The sequence below is a fragment of the Xiphias gladius genome, chromosome 24 (assembly GCF_016859285.1).
Source record: "Xiphias gladius isolate SHS-SW01 ecotype Sanya breed wild chromosome 24, ASM1685928v1, whole genome shotgun sequence".
Lineage (NCBI taxonomy): Eukaryota > Metazoa > Chordata > Actinopteri > Istiophoriformes > Xiphiidae > Xiphias > Xiphias gladius.
This window is the reverse complement of record NC_053423.1, coordinates 6,901,070-6,915,950: the sequence shown is the minus strand read 5'-3', so window position 1 is coordinate 6,915,950 and position 14,881 is coordinate 6,901,070. Positions and strand designations below refer to the sequence as shown.

The 14,881-nt window shown below is 40.4% G+C and overlaps 1 protein-coding gene across 1 annotated transcript in view; it reads right to left on the bottom strand.

Moving 5' to 3' along the window:
• Positions 1 to 14,881, bottom strand: part of nrsn1l (neurensin 1-like) — a 108,382-nt gene extending 93,501 nt beyond the window's left edge. The window contains exon 1 of the mRNA XM_040121032.1: positions 14,694 to 14,881. The gene's annotated coding sequence lies outside the window, so the exon portion shown is untranslated. The remainder of the gene's footprint in view (positions 1 to 14,693) is intronic.

The window sequence follows — 14,881 nt, the reverse complement described above, 5'->3', positions numbered from 1 at the left end:
ATAACTATTGCCACTACTACTAGTATTGCTCTTACTACTACTACTACTACTGCAAGTACTGTTCTTGCCACTACTGCTGCTACTACTGAGATTGCCTCTGCAACCACAACTACTGCTGCTTGCAGTGATATTACTACTGCTACTACTTCTACTACTATTACTGTCTTACTGCTACAATTACAGATACAGTACTACTGCTGTTGTACCACCTGTGCTACATCTACTACTTCAACTACTACTACTTCCGTTTCTATTACTACTACTGCTTGCTGCCACTGCTTCTACTGCTACTACTATTACTGGCACTACACCTAATATTGTTACTACTACCATTTATAACAACTATTACTATACGACTATGCTACGACTGGTACAATTTATATTCCCAGTACTTCTCTTTCATTTCCCAGTACTACTAGTATTAATACTCCTACTACTGCTGCTGGTACTAGTCCTATTTTTATAACTAGTGCTGCTACTACTCTCCTTTCTCCTCTTAATTCTACTTTTCTTTACTACTACCACTACACATACTACATGGACTACTTTAAATAACAGATATATAACATCAATATATGTACACATAAATATTATCTGTAATCTGTAATATTTATACATAATAAACTTAATGTAAACCTTCTTTTCAGCTAATAGCATTCCAGTGTATAACTGTAACTCTAAACTGAGACATCAGTAAGGAGAGCAACAAGACAAAATGGTTTTGGTCCCCTGAGTGGGAGAAATGTGCAGCTGAAGTATACTGATTACACTGGGCCTGTAAGGGGCTTGCAGCTGTAGAAGCAATTGAACACACACCCTTACAAACGCACACACACACAGTCAAACCCCAACGTATTTGCCGCTTCCTGCCTTTTACTGTCTATTGTTATATTTAGTGACACAGCTCTTGCAGACCACTTTCGACACTCAGGGTACAATTAGAAATGGACAGACATTTTCTCACACTCAAACAGCGTCTGACACAAACACACAAACACAGAATTCCTGCAGTGTGAAGGGGCCCTTGCCTTCCACTCAGTACAGGAATGCAAGGATAGAGAGAGAGAGAGAGTGAAAGAGAGAGAGAGAGAGAGAGAGAGGCGAGCGACTGGGACTTTCCCCAGGATCCCAGAAAAAGGAGGGAGAGAGGAAGCAGACAGTGGGAGCGACAGAGGACAGGAACAAATACAGGAGGAGGGAAAATGGATGGGTTGTTTTGTGTATGGGTTCGTTTCTCTTTCCCACAGTGGAAATGACCCAGTTATTACTGCACACTGTGCGAAAGAGGCCTTACTGCATGAAACAGAGGAAGACAAAAACCATGGGAGATGTATCAGAGAGACTGTATGACAACTTTCCCTCCACTTTACTGAAAAGCTGCAGAAGTTGTAGGAAGTTGTCTGGAGCTGCAGAAATGTGTCTCGCTCCCTGTCTGTCTTTCAGTCAAGGTTAATGGTGTGTCTCTAGGGCTTACTGTAGTTACCACCGGTGCTCCCATTCATCCCACACACAGCCACCAATGCTGCTCCCCATATGGCACCACTGAGGGTGTGTGTGTGTGTGCGTATGATAGGGATCAGTAGTCTTGATTGTGACTCAGTTTGTGGCATGTGTGTTTGTGGGAGTGTGTGTGGTCTATGAAGCGAGCCAGCTGCTGGCATTCAGGGTTGTATATGTATGTGTGTGTGTGTGTGTGTGTGTGTGTGTGTGTGTGTGTGTGTGTGTGTGTGTGTGTGTGTGTGTGTGTGAGTGTGTCAGTGTATGTGTAATAGTAGAAGAAAACCTCTCTGACACTAGCAAACTTGCCATGTCATCTAAATCCAGCGATAAAAGAACAAAGAATCCCTTCACCCTAGACTGTGTGTGTCCACATTAGTGCATGAACATGTGTGCACATCATCTGTGTGTTTAAGTGTGTGCCTTAAAACTGTGCATTTGTGGGCATTTTCGTGTGTGTATGCATGTGCGTGTTCAGGTGCTTTTGAGTGTGTGTGTGGGCTTGCAGGTACAGTATGTCTGTCTTTATGTGCTTTTGCCTATATATGTCTGTATGAAAGTACATGTTTGGGGAGGCCAACACCTCTGGGTTACAATGTATAGCCCTCTCCAGAACACATAGTTCCTCCAATAAATAAAAGTGAAGGGGAAAGCCCCTCAGTCTGCATATACTAGAATATCTATTTAATCCTGTTTGACAACTTTAACTGATTATAAATCAACTGATTCACACAGGGATGTGTGGGGGAGCTGGTGCCAGCTAGTGCTTTGTGTCTTGGGTATTCTTAAAGCATGCAAGATTAGAAGTGGACACTGTCTTCCAGGATGGTGTCCATTCATTCCAATTAAAGCCGATCACCAGGCATATGCTCCAAAATACTTTCTGCTTTGCTTCCACATTGTGCCACCCACAACACATGCTCATTAGTGTCTTTCCAGTGGTCCATGACATAGACTTTACATTGAGATATCATAGACACAGAAGTGTTTTCTTGGCTTTTGGAAAGTTTTGAAAACATTAAACCTTTATGGTTTAAAAAGGAACAGTACAAAGAACCTTATCTGACATTCGGGATGTCGTGAACAGTTTTACTGTCACCATTATAATGCCAATGTTTGGGGACATGCCTTTTGGGGCCTTTTTGGGGGATTATTTGGTTGTGGATGCCAACCAGAACGAATTAGCAGCAAGGCTGGCTTGCTGTTACATCAGTCTTGCTGTTACTCCCTAAATACATTAATGTGTTCTGTCAAAGTCTCACTCCAATAGATAAATAGATAGATAGATAGATGAATGACATGTTCAGTCTCTTTTGATAAAATAATCTGAACTCAAGGTCCACTTGCTAGCTTTTTACTTTTACCAGCTTTTTCCAGAGCTTTCAAGCTTTTTTAAGTGGATCTTGAGTTAATATTGTTCCATCAAAGTACTGTCCCCAAGGTCAAGAATGAACTTTCACGCTCAAATTTTATTCTTTTATGTTTAGTTAAATTAAATGGTTTGCAGATTTTTAGTAGCCAGCAGAGTAGCAAATACCAGTTGAGCTTAGTCAACGAAAACCAAGTATCACGCTTCAGCTTTTCATAAATAATAAAAACAGAAGCCTTCTAAGATGAAGTACACTGACAAAGAAAAAGCTACAGAAACAGAAACTAACGTCGGAGTCAACCTAGTTAGCCTAAGAGCAAGACTTAGGCTTTCTATAGATTTGTACTGAAAAAATTGCTAACAGGGAAAACTGCCAATCATTATCATTGTGATGTGATCGTCCCTGTTCATGGTGAATATATTTTGGCATTATGTAATATTAGTTTCATGAAAATACGTCAAATAATTCAGGAATGACAGGGTAAGGGATGGCTAATCCGCCAATAAGAGCTACATCAGTAATATAGCTGTACAGAGAATTATTTGACATCAAAAATGTTACAATAAAGACTGAAAAATATCAGACCAAAAATATCAGTATTGGCCTTCAAAGACACACATCAGTCTAACCCCAGCCAGCATGTGAGAGAGAAAAAGAGGGAAACTGCAAATCATATCTTAGCCTGCCAAAAATCACATTTCCCCTCTACAGTATAGCTGGTTTACATTAACTCTCACACATGCATGGCGAAGCCCGAGTCCACCCATTTCACATTTCATTACCAAGAAAAGCACAAACTGTTATACCAGCCTCTCCAATGCAGCAGAAATCACTAACGTGATTCATCAAAACTTAAGATGAAAAAGAACTGTATAATGTGGTGCTTATGTGATGAAGAGATGGTATTGGAGGGAGAGAACCACTATAAATTTATCCCATGGGGTTAGGAGCTATGGAAACTGGAGAATCTGGGGTCAAACATGGCCGCTACATGTGTGATCTATTGCCCAGAGCAGTACAATACCCAATGGCAAGGGAATAGCCACATGTCACGTCTCTCCTGCTGTATTAAAGTATGTTCACTTAATGAAAGTGGTTCTTTAGTCTTTTAGGATGGCTGACAGCCTGTCTGAAGCTTCTGTAGGTAGCAAAAACATGTAGGTTGTCTAGTGCCATATTAGGAACCTTTTAAGATAATGGTTGATTTTTTATTTAGCCAATGTAAAACAGTTATCTACACTCCAAGGCCAACAGTATGTGGAGACTCAAACATTACGCCTGGCTAGCGATTGCTGAGCACCTCATTCCAATACCACTCTGAGATGAGCCTGATGATGTCATCAGGGAGCTAACCCCAGATGATACTGCCCCTTGGCCTTTGTTTCTTCAATTTCGACCATTTGTTTTTAAACCTGTCTCTCACAATTATAACCCCAACTTAAAGCCCCCCTTCACTTACAAATGTGTTTCTTTTATTGTTACTTCACTTCGTGTTTGACATTCATTGAGGAGGGTTTGACACCAGAAGGCTGTTTTCATATTCATCCTTTGAAGGGGGAATGTTTCCCTGTGCTACCTTTAAGAGTTCCTATAATTGGAACTAAGGGGCCAAAAAACAGACTAAAGGGGGGAAAAAAAATATGTGAAAAGACCATATTGTGAAAAAACCCAAAAAAACCCGTCTTGTTCTGTCTCCTGTTTCCGTCTTGTTTGATTTTATTCATATATGATATTGGCATGTGTTTTAATCAGAAACACTTACACCAAAACAGTGAACAAAACCTAATATTTCAAAAACCAACATACAACACTTAATACTGCACTTCTATTTTTCAAGCTGTACTAAGATGATAAAGTCTCTGTCTCTAACCCCATATGGATCAGTTTAAAACACACCATGGTTTGGCCCACTTTCAGAATGTCACAGGACATTTATCTTTATTCCCCTCTTCCTCTCCATACCTTATAGAGAAATGGCTTTTACAGATGTGGTCTCTGCACACTCCCTGTACACTCATATACCTCTCTCTCTCTACCTCCCTCTCTCTCTCCCTTACACTTTACTGACATGGTTTTCTGCCTTGTCCCTCGCTCTGTGCCTGTGTACACGTATGGAGCTTTCCATCTGGAGAATATATCCTTCCACTCAGCGTATAGACGCATATTAAGAAAGGACTTTCATCTTTTCTTTCCTCCTCTTTTCATCTCCTTTTTCTTTTCCTTCTCTTCTAATCAGAGCTGTAGGGGAAGGTAAAGCAACTAAAACCAGTTTACAAACATCTGATTTAATGTATTTAATGTGTAATTGATGTATTTATATTTTGATGCAATGTTTAAGCATGAATTAATAGTTTTCTGATAGTAATAGATATATAATACTATTATAACATGGTCATAATAAGATATGAAAAATGTAAACTTTTTTGTAGCTTAAAGGAAAGTGAAAAATACAATCTTTTCTATAAATAAAGGTATATTTTTGCCTCGGTTTCTGCCAATGAGTAGTGACTCCACAAGCAGCCAGTTCATGAAAGCTTTTTGTTAAAAACACCTCTGGCTCAAAGAGAGTGATGCGTTTTGCACCCACAGAAGCAGGGACATCAATTTGTTGGAAGTACGTAATCCAAAAATAACAGATGTATTAAATATACTCATTGAAGTTCATCCAGATTAAATACATCCACCATCTTTGTCCAATGTAATCTTTTATTTTTCCAAGTTTCCTAGTCCACTTTCGTCTGATTAAAATTCAATCAGTGGTTTTAGCACTCTAATAGGATAAGTTTGACCATTCTTGACCTCATTAGAAACTTTTTGTGGCATAATCTCATTTTAACTCTGTTGCTAATTCAAATTAAAGCGGGTAGAATAGATATTTTAATAATAACAATGTATCAAATGACTGAAAACAACACATCAATGTCAAAGGGGTCACTGGTAGTGATCAACCCAAAGCAAATTATCACTTAAATCTGCTGTCCAGCTCACACCTTTACTGATTTGGTTCACTCCCATCACTCTTGTAATTTCATTGTCAGCAGCAGGCAGCTGTTTTCAGTGAAAAAGCTCTAATAAACCCACAGTACACTACTTGCTCGGCACCAAACAGCAGTCAGACACAGTTAGGAACTAGCTGATGAACATAATGGAGCATTGAGCAGCTGAGAGACAGATATTTCTCTGGGGAGTTGGTAGAGACCAAAAATTTGGAGACTTGTATGCCTCGAGATGATCTGTCTATACTAAAGGTCACACACTCTGGCCTTTACCTTTATCAACCACATCCCTGCTCCTATCCAATCTGAATGCTCTGCTTTTGCTTCCAAACTCTTCTTAAAAAAGGAAAAAGAAAAAAAAAAAAGAAAACATAAAACTGTGAAGAGCCTCTGTGTCAAGTCTCATAAGTTTGCCAATATTTGACCTTGATCATCGTCTAGACGAGCCGTGACACACAAAACAAAACCCGAGTGCTTCTCTTGAGTGCACCATATCAGATGTAACGACCCCGCCTGCCTCCAGACTACTTATATAAGGAAAGATTACACAAGCAAAAAAAAAACCGCTAGGAGCAGACGAATATAGCTCAGTGAATCTCCTTGTATATTTGATCAAGCGTGTGAGCTACAGTATACAGTATGTGAGGGGAGCAGCGGAGTGTGTTTGAAAGAAAGGATGTGCATGAGTCTATATGTCAGAGAGGGGTGGAGGCAGACAGACAGAGATGGAGGGGAAGGAGGCAGGGGTCCACACACATTCTCTGTGGTTTGGGAGAAAGAGAGCAATTTATCATCTCAGCGCGGCTTGAATGTATGAATTGTTTGGGCTGTTGGAAATTTACATTTTATACAACTACTTTGGCAGTATTGTTTCTGATGAAAGTCTCAGCAGTCAAGTAAATGCGTGGAATAACTGTGAGAACAAAAAGGGAGCTTGGAGGTACAGGAGACAGGGAGGAGGAGGAGGTGTGGGTTTGACTTAAACAGCAGAAGGACTGCAGGAGCTGCTTCCACACTTCAAGGGCTTTAGTGACAGGGAAGCTGCTCTATTCAGCACTGTCAGCAGTTGTGCTCATGAACGTGTGTGTGTGTGTGTGTGTGTGTGTGTGTTTGTGTGGGGTACATGTGTGCCTATCCACAGGGAACGAAAACTCCCTGTGTTGTTGTTCCATTCAGCAAGGACACTTTGCTACATAGGACAAGTACACACATACTATGTGGCCAAATACTATTCAGTATACTGAGCATTTTATTAAAATTCAGACATCAGCTACTCATGCTCATTGAGCTTTTACATGATAAAATCTATTTAATTTAATATTTGATGTATTATTATTCAATACTTCACTGGTTGTCTTTGGAAAGAACTTACATTTAATTAATTCATGTGACATGAGTAGTATGCATGAATATGTATTATTCTTGAAAAATGTCATCACTTTCTCATTACATATTACTCATTGCAAATTAATTACATTACTTAACTAATTTGCTAACTACAACAGCAAAAGTAATTACTTATATTACTCATTAATTTACTTTCATTACTCAGCCCAGCTTTGTCATGGTGCGTTGACACTCTCACATCACGTATTTTGTAATTAACATGTCGAAAATGAAATGTTGTTTAGGGGGTATTTACCCGCCATCAACAGCTAACGTTAGCTTAGCCCTGGTGAATGAAGTCTCGTCCTCAACTGAAGGAGCCAAATGTATCAAAGCAACTGGTGGCAGCTAAGAAGACACAACATTTAAATAAGACAACTTTTATGTTACCAAGAGGCACATTTCTCCTCTTTTGCTAGAGGCTAACTTATTCTCCACACCTCCTGCCTCTGCACTAAGCTAACGTGACCCGCAGCAGTCTGCCCTCTGATCGCACAGAGAAGAAATTGATATTAACGCCTTGTCAAACTCCTGGTAAGACAGCAAACAACTGAGCAACACTGGGATTAGTAACTGCAATGTAACTAGTGAATTTAAAAAAAAGAATCACTATACTGTTGCTACCATAGAGTCCTGTGAAAAATGTTGCTTTATCAGTATATAATTCTGGGATTTCAACAAATAAATGTAGTCTTCCTTGCATTCACTTTCAAACTTTTTCCTGTGATGATGCCCAAATTTAATTAAACTAAAACTCTGTTGGCTTCAGTTCAAACAAACTACACTGGTTTAACCTTATCCTATTCTGTACAATTCACAAAGAGACAAACAGCCACCAGGAGAAAATCTCCACTGTACGTAGTGTTGTCAGCCCCTCACTGACTGTTACTAAACGATAGCAAAGGAACCATAAAAGAACATTTTGTATCATTCAGGAGGCTACAATGAGTGAAGAAAAATTAACGTCAAAACACACACTTGAGTCGGAGCGAGCCTGTAGTACGGTGGCATTGTGGCACCCAGCAGTAAAGTGCAGCCATCCCTGGCTGGCACATAGGACACCCATTCACTCTGTGACAGGGTGTCACACCACATGATTTATGACGGGTAATTATGGTTATGGAGGTGACATCATATCCTACTCAGTGGCTCCCGCATGTACCCATGCTGTGTATATGTGTGCCTGTGAATGTGTGCCTGTGAATGTGTGTGTTAGTGTGTGTGTGTGTGTGTGTGTGTTCACATGTGTGTTCGTGACTAATTAGTTATGCTGTCTGGATCCAGCAGTGACTGTCTTTGTTTTTCTACAGAACGGAAGACAAGGCATGTCACAACAACATATCTCGCAGTTCCTCCAGACGTGCAGCAATGCACATGCATTCACACACTTAAACGCACAAGCACACAACACGCGCACATATGGGCCCACAATAGAGAGCGTCTACCTCGCTTTCTTGCTCAAATTTCATTGCTTTGTTCAATCCAAGAACAGATTTGACTTTTTATTCGCCTCAGGAGAGGCGAGGGCGAGCCAAAGGTAGCCAGACAACAGGGACATCACTCACATTTTCTTGACAGAACTAACCATCGGTTTACCACGGTCTGAAACTGGCAGCAGTGAGAAGCATACAATTAGAAATCATTACTCCGCACCTAACTGCTGCTGACAGGCATGGGCAGGACAAATGAGAAAATGGAAAGATTATAACACAATTTCTCTCCCCTGTACACATCTGCTAATTCACTTGCCAGCTCTAAATAAATTGTTTTATTTAAAAATGATTTGACAAACCATCCCTACCGCTCAGATTAGAGACACGGGGGCTGCTAAAAAAAATGTTATAAATGTACATGAAGTTTCCGCTGTTAGGTTAAATCCATCATCAACCTGGAAGGTATTTCTTAACACATATTTTTCATGTTTTCCCAATTGTGACAGAAGACTTGTATGCTGTTTGAGGAATTTGGAGGCTAACAGACTCTGCACAGGTCACTCACTGCAGTTACTGCAGTTTTGTGCAGGGGTCACTGCGGGATACACAAGACCGTCCTTAATAAGCCAATTTGGAGGAAACAAAATATTGCAAAAAAAGGAAAATAGATTAGACCAACTGCCAGTGAGTCACCGTAATGAGTAGCATAACTTCTTTTTTTTTGCTGTTGAGTGGGCTCATTGCAGTATTCATTCAGAGGCAGGGCAATAGCCACAGGGGCCTCATTTGGGAAGGGGCTTCAAAAGTCCATATTTGAACTTTAAACTGCTATCAAGACAGCGGCAGAAAATCGAAACAGTCTATTTCTCTCAAAAGTCACTGCAGCTCAGATGCTGTGTAGAATAGAATATATCTTTTTGCTTCCTGACCCTGGAAATACTTAAACAAAAGTGACCTTTTGCAGCTTTTCACCCTTGGCTCAAGCATGGATGAAAACTTCACAAACTCCCTGGCCCTCAGTACTGATGTTTTTCAGCCAGGCAGAGTTAAAAAAAAAAAAAAAGGTACCCATGAGCTTACTTACAAAAAAAATGTTTTACATTCCTATGTTAAAATTAATAATTTAAATATTATAATTACAACATGAATCGTAAGAACTAGTCTACTGTACCTGATCTAGTCCGGTCCATCTCTAAGTGGGCGTTATGGTTCCAAATATAAAGACTCTCTACTCCCCTGCTCCCTTGCTTTTGCGCTCAGATGTGTCACAGAATTGTTTTGCTCTTTCCCCTCCTCTGCTGCCTGAGCATCAGACTGTGCCTCCTGCAATGCTCCCGTCAAGCTGCGTAATTTAGTGGATAGCACAAACACTGAACAATTATTGGTCCGCACAACGTCTTACTTGAAGTGTTGCTCCTAAGGCATCACGAGGCATAAGCAGAGAATCATGGAAATCACACAATACCACACTTTGTAGGGTAAGTACACCAGCGATGGAATCTCGTTTTATTAAATCCAGTTGTTTGATGTTTATCTTATTACTGTATTGAAATAAAGGAACCTGGTCTATGCTTTTTTAAAGGCTGTGTTGCATTTGAGGTAGATTGTAAGAAGGTTGATGAGTGTCTCTCGCTATAGGGAAACGATAACAACTTAGAATTGACCAGTGAAGCCTGCAAGAAACATTGAGGACCGACTTCTGAAGGAAACTGCCTGCTCATCATCCCTTGCAGATGAAGGGCTCAGGAGTGAACTCGGTTGAGGCTGTCATGTTTTGATAGTCCACCATCATCTCTCGAATAGCATGAGAACATCTCCTAAAGCTCACCAGAGGATTTTCTTCTCGCACGTAGCTCAGAGCCTCACAACCATTTCTTGGGTTTAGTAATCAAAAGCATCTTCACAGCCTCTATTCCTCTCCTACTCTGCTCTAAGCCTCAAAACATTGCTGCTTAGTGGGGAGCCAGCAAAAGGAAAGAACAAGAGAGATTGTCATCAAGTCTCCTATTGCTGTATTTCATGAAAAAACTTTCATCTGAGAGACAGCACTAATCCACTGAGAGCAAAACAAACCACAACACCTGAACAGTTTGTTCAGGTGTTAGTCTATCCGCTTCCTTCTGGTACTGACAGCCTTCCAACCACCTCAGGCCCCTATGGAGCTGTAATCCTACTACTGAAGCTGCTTAGCATATCCTATTTATTAGTCATCTGCTTTCACACCCTCCTGCCTTCTGCTTAATTGCTGCCTATATCTGAGTTTATCTCAGATATAGGCAGGTGTAACTCATAGCCCATCCTGCACCACCATGAACTGACACCCTGCAGAAAATCAACGCAACCAATATCGCATTTACTGTGTTTTAGTATCTACACTTTTCTTATTTGTTTCAAGCACATTTTATTTTTAAAATTTTCCCGTTATGTCTCCTAACCTCTGGTAGTCCTAATTTCCCCATGGTATTGCCTGTCTCTGTTACAGAAACTAAATTTGGTTATTTTTAATTGAATTAAATGAAAATTCAATGAAATTTCAGTAATTTCTAAGTTGAATAAATCATTTAATGTGTATTTAAGAATCTACAGTCACGCTAGCAGCTCTGGGAGACTGTATTTAGACACTGCAGTGCTAGGAGCTCAGTGCTTAAATCTTTTTAAATCGTACTCATAAATTAATTCTTGGACAAACTGATATTTTTTGACATTTCACTCAAAACTAAAAATATCAAACTCGTGCCAGTGCGAGAGAAAAAGCTTTCATCTTCTGGGAAGCATGAATACCTGGACAAAATTTTGGGCCAAGTGAAAAGTTTTGACCTACTGGTGGCTCTACTGGAAAAGTCAAATTTATTAAGATTCATCCACTGGGCAATATAGATACAATAGGTACCAATTATTAAATTTCATGGCAATCCATCCAGTAGTTGTTGAAATATTCCATTCTGGATCAAAGTGGTGGACTGAACATTGGAGCAACCAACATTGCCATCCCTAGAGCCGAGCTGCTAGCATGGCTTGAAAACCATTGGACAAGCTATAAACAGGACTGTTTTCTTCAGTTCGTGAAAGGTTGATATTTTGGAGATACGAGGTTTTCAAAAAGACAATGATGCACTGTCCGGGGAAGGTGTCGACAGCCACATGCTACCTCAGATACACGACTCCTGTGCAGGTGAAGAGCTTAACCAGGTTCAGGGGCTGACACTATTCATGTGACAAGGACAAGATCCCTCACTGGCTTCCCAACCACGACTGCTGCCAATTGCTGTCAATGTCCACAACAGCAGTTTGGAATCCAATAAGCCTTTCCTCTTTATAACCAAACTGAGGTTTTCCCCACGTGTGTCTATTTGGCTGTATTGTTCGAATGAAGTTTTGGGTTGAATCTATTTCACAAGTTGCGCTGTTTCGTTTTATTTCATTATTCCTTTTGTTGTCCTCCATGTTGGCACAGGCTCAGTCAAGCTGAATGCTGAAATTATGACAACTGTCCAAGGAGATGATGTAATTTAGGTTGTGTCACAGTAACAATGACACATTCCAATTGGAGCCTTTAAATTCAAGCTGCATGTAGGTCGCCCGTCTCGGGATGCAGTTTTGAATCTCAAGCCCATATGATCCAGATCACAACTGAAAAGTACCATGTCTGCTTCATGTCGTAGGAGCTATTGTAATAAATATTAATACGTATATGATTCGACCTCTTTTGGCTGCAGTGTCAGTGTTACCTTATACAACACCTTTTGTACAGTGTACTATTCTGCACAAACCGGACTGTAAGCTCTGCTGTTCACGTAAGCCTTTAGAAATTATGATCCAAGCCTCAGTATTCTCAGATCTTGTCCCTATCTTTTCAAGCATACTACAGTACAACACCTACCACTATGACTCAGAATGTCTCTCTCATGTCTAACTGTTTCAGAATAGTGCTTAACAGTGAGGTCTCTATGTGCTGTACACAGTGTGCCACAGTGTCTGAATGCACACCGGGGCCTGAGACTAGATGTAGGTGGAGTGATACCATCTCGTGTCCTACAGCATTGGTAAGCACTTACTGTGAGCACCTGCTGCTATTTGCAACTGTCTACACTCACGTATTCTCTTCTTTTTGCACCCATGCCACCTAGATAAGCTCTTATGGACTTAATGTACTCTGCAAAGTAATTCAGTAAGGAACTGTATGAAAATTATTCCAGGGAAAGATGGGTTGAGGAAGTAGGGTATACTCAATGTATTTTTTCTTGTTGCTGACAGGAGGGTTGTTTGGATTGCTTTGGGAGAGCAGGAGAGGCATTTTTCTTTTGTTTTCTCCCCCATGTTTTATATTTTGTTTCAGACTTCCCTAGCAAAATAAAAAATGATCAAACACTAAAGTATGGCTTTTGTGTGCACGGTGGGTCATTAAGGTATTTAGGGCTGCAACTAAGGATTATTTTCATTATTGGATAATCTGCGGATTATTTACTTGATTAAAAGATCCATTGTTTTGTCTTTAAAATGTCTGAAAATACTAAAAAATGCCTGTTTCTTAAATTCCCACAACCCATGGTGATGTATTCAAATAGCATTTTCTTTATTTGACTAACAGTCTAAAATTCCAAAATAAAAAGTATAGAAAGTTAGCCCATAATAGAGTCTAAGATCAAAATGACACATTCAGCTCATTTCACTCTTGGTGTATTAATTGTATTAATTGCTTGCTCATCATCTCTTTTAAAAAAAAAGTGGTTCAAAATATTCACCTTTTTTATTTGATTGCCCTAAATTGGAAGTTTCTAATTAATTTTTTTTTTATGTACAGTTACTGGCTATTTGAAAATTACCATTCCATTAAGATATCATTGTTTAAATTGCAATACAATCTGTTTGTGCTTTGCTTCTTTGAATGTTTAATAATGAAAAGAGTTGAACCAATTCAATCCCAATATTTTTTTTACAGTCCCTAAATCAACATCGCCATCCTTTAGGGGCCGTACGAGTGCTTCAAGCAGAAAAACCAGCAGGATTTATTTGAACTAAGTCCGTTATTAACAGACATACTGATATGTACATGAGCTGCAATGACTGATTTTTCTATTGTTTGTTATGAAAAGCAGCCCACCATTAAAGAGCCACAGTCATACGTTTACAACTGCTGCCGTGCCATGCCTCCCACAGTTTATTTACTCATGGAACTTTAATGGGGGCACTACCCTGTTTATCCTGCCAGGAGCCCCCAGGGCAAACATGTCCTGCGCCCCCCCCCCCCCCCCAGACATCATTTAGCACTCTACTAACTGTCCACTATATTGGATTGTACTGTAATGTACATCTGGCCACTCAAGTCCCCACCGATCAGATACTGTAGGTTAGGCAAACAAACTGTCATTATTGCTCCGTCCACAACTGTTTAAAGACACACACACACACACACACACACACACCGTTCCAGGCAGCCGCTGTCCAGCCCTTGCTGTGCTGAAACAGGGCAGTCAGCAGACACCCCAAACAGCGTTTAATTGTCAGAATAATCGACTGGGCTAAAGTTGGAGCTGCATTTGCAGTCATCCATTACTGGCTGCAGTTTCTGAATCGTGCCTGGCAGAAGCTGCGTTTATAGTCCAGAATCAGCACCAGGCACCTTGGATCTCCCACAAACTACCTTTATAGCGATTTTTATAGAGCAATAAAAACATTCAATTCCTCCTCTGAGAGAAAAGAAATGTTTCTTGAGGAAATTCTGAGCTTATCTTAAAGATGACCGAGCAATCTCTGTCAAAGGAAAACTTTTGTCACCCGAAAAATACAGATCGTGTGGGCATAGTGCTTTAAAATAAAACAATAAAAAAAAACATTACAGCACGTTATTAATAATAAAGAGGTGGTTGCAGCCTACCTGCCCTCTCCCAACTCTTGCTGATCCCATTTTTCCCCGAACTTTACGCAGTAACCTCCCGGCTTCAGCTCCTTTTCCTTTGTCTCCACTCACAACGCTGACTGACACATGACTCGGGATAAAAGTTTGGTCTCACCTCTCAAACTTTTTTGTATCCCCACACTCCTGTCGTGTCACTGCTCCCCCAACCGGCTTTCAGGTTTCAGTCGACCCCTCGAGGCGGCACCGACGACCGGAGCGCATGCGGCTGGAATCAATGAGACAAAGTTGGGCTGGATGCCATGACAGCGGTGTTTGTATATTTCTTTGTCTGTGCATGCCTTA